Source organism: Frankliniella occidentalis, unplaced genomic scaffold (assembly GCF_000697945.3).
Source record: "Frankliniella occidentalis isolate FOCC.00 unplaced genomic scaffold, Focc_3.1 Scaffold15, whole genome shotgun sequence".
Taxonomy (NCBI): Eukaryota; Metazoa; Arthropoda; class Insecta; order Thysanoptera; family Thripidae; genus Frankliniella; species Frankliniella occidentalis.
The window spans coordinates 2,459,669-2,462,070 of NW_026267145.1; the positions used below are offsets into that span (position 1 = coordinate 2,459,669).

The 2,402-nt window shown below is 56.3% G+C and overlaps 1 protein-coding gene across 1 annotated transcript in view; it reads right to left on the reverse strand.

Annotated features, from left to right (window-relative positions):
• Positions 1 to 2,402, reverse strand: part of LOC113205069 (threonine aspartase 1-like) — a gene marked incomplete at its 5' end in the record, with an annotated part of 95,269 nt that overhangs the window by 11,534 nt on the left and 81,333 nt on the right.

Here is a 2,402-nt window from a genome sequence, read left to right on the forward strand (position 1 = left end):
GGGGGACGAAGACGAAGCCCGGAGGAAGGGTCGCCGAAAGAAACCAGAGAAGTCGGCCTGATCAGTCGGGGTCGGCCGGGCCCGGCCTGGCAGGGGGTCCATTAGAACAATGCGAGGCTCGGCGGGGGGCGGCCGGCCAGAGGCGTCCGTGGGTGCAGCGTCCTCTCAGATAATTAGGCTGAGCAGATTGGCTGGTATGGCTGGTGCAGCCAACGTAACAATAGTTAAAAATCATGCAAATCGCGCAACATAAAAGTTGGTTTTATAATGTTTCTGCACTACGGTGACGCACACGCGCCACAGACCGACCGAGTCCACAGCGATAAACAGGACAAAAGAGCAGCAATTGGACGGTGTATGGGGAGAGCAGTGGCGCTGCAGGCGTGGCGGTGCCATGCTGCCATGGGGCTGAGCAGCCGAGCCACTCAGCACGGCGCCATCACGCCTCATGACATCGTCGCCATCATGGCCGGCAACGTGACACTGTGAAAACGCCCACCGCGGCCCGCCAGGGCCCGCCAGGCCCCGCCAGGGCCGTACTACTTAAACCCTCCTCTAATGCCGTTCCGTCCGCGCGGCGCCCCTTTCACACAGCGGGCCCGGGGGAAGGGGGAAAGGGGGGGGGGGGGTCGTAAAAAGGAGCGCAGCCCCGCGAGTGGGAGTCACAAAGCTGAACGTTTCACAGCCCCGCCGTGATACGGTCGGGTCCACGAGCCGGCGCTCATTAGGGGGGACATCTCCCACGGCGACACGCTGCAGGACGACAGCCGGCACATGTCATTACCGCCCGTCTTACTCGCAAAGCAGGCTATGCCGCGAAGATTCATCCGCAGGATTTGTGAAAAATAAAATGCATTTTAAAAACGGCGCGAGTGATCCTCTCTCCCCGGCTGTGGGTCTCGAACAGGAAGACGCGTGAGATGAGATATGATCATCGCCGAGAGGATACGGACTTATGGGGCCACACGGGGGAAACATAAGCAGCATCTTCCAGGCCGCCAGGTCTGTGTCAACACCTGAGCCCCGCGAGGTATGCGACTCAAAACAGCTTGCCACAACAAAACGCTACGCACTGCTACGCTCTGCTACGCACCCACACGGACGCTCTCCCTCCCGGTGATGGACCATTAATCCCACAGGCACGTCATTTGACACACATAGAAAGACGTCGTGTGTGATTGTGCGCGCGTGCTCGCTCGCTCGCTCGCTCTCTCTCTCTCTCTCTCTCTCTATCTCTCTCTCTGTGTGTGTGTGTGTGTGTGTGTTTGCGTGCGTGTAGGTGTGTAGGTGTGTCCGTCCATTTGCGATGGTGTGAGTGTGTGACGGGATCAATAGGATCAATTAGTCTCACCTCTGTGGTGTGTGTGTGTGCGCGCGCGCGCCCCTTTCCCCCTCCTTACACACACTTTCTAATTCACTCCACGATATGTGTGTGTGTGTGTGTGTGAGAGAGAGAGAGAGAGAGAGAGAGAGGGGGGGGGATTGGAAGAGAGATGAGTCGCCAGCAGTGTCCAAGGTGTCGTGTATTAGTATAATTACCTGCCCAGCTTTGACATATTACGGGATCCTCCTCCTCCGCTGGACAAATTGAATACGCCGCCCCCTCCCACACCTCACGCGGCTGCGTGCGTGTAGAGGTAGCTTCCCCGCCCCTCGACCACCCTTCTCAACGCAGTCTAGTAACAAAAGGAAAAATTCCCGAAAGTTAAAATAATTTTGAGATTTGCTTAAATTGGGTCCGTTTACGCATCCATGCAGAGCATATCACTTTAACGACTGGGCGGGCAGCAGTACCGTGCTGGGCCAAACGAGGTGGAACGATTACAGCGAATGAGAGTGATAGAGAGGATCCAGTTACCGCCCGCCCGCCTGCAGGCGCGAGCGCGCGCGCGCATGTGTGTGTGCGAGCGCGTGTGGTTGGTGCCACTGTCATTTGGTTCGATGTGAAGCTAATTACAAGGCTGGGTGTCTCAAAGGGTGCGCGCGTGTGCTAGCCGGTGTGTATCCCACCCGCACACAGACTGTGCGCGAGGAAGTGCCCGGCTGCATGTTCAATGCGAAACACACACCCGGGGAAATACTTTTGTCGGAATACTTTGCCGAAAGAATATTTCTCCACACAATAATTTTTTTTTCTACTTTATTAAATTTCGTAAATTTCCTTTTCCGAACGGTTGACGTGAACGCGTCGCCTAGCGCCCAGCTAGCGCCCCGCACCCTTCTCAACTAGGTCTCACAAAGCGCACAAAGTCTGTCATTACCTCGCGGACGCCTCGTTGGCGATAACATCAAGCCCCCCCTGTCCTCCCGCTATCGCATTACGCCCACCCCGCACCTGTGCCGATCGATATAAGAGTAAAACTTGGTCCTATAAACTGTTAATAAGGGTGAAAAACGGGCAG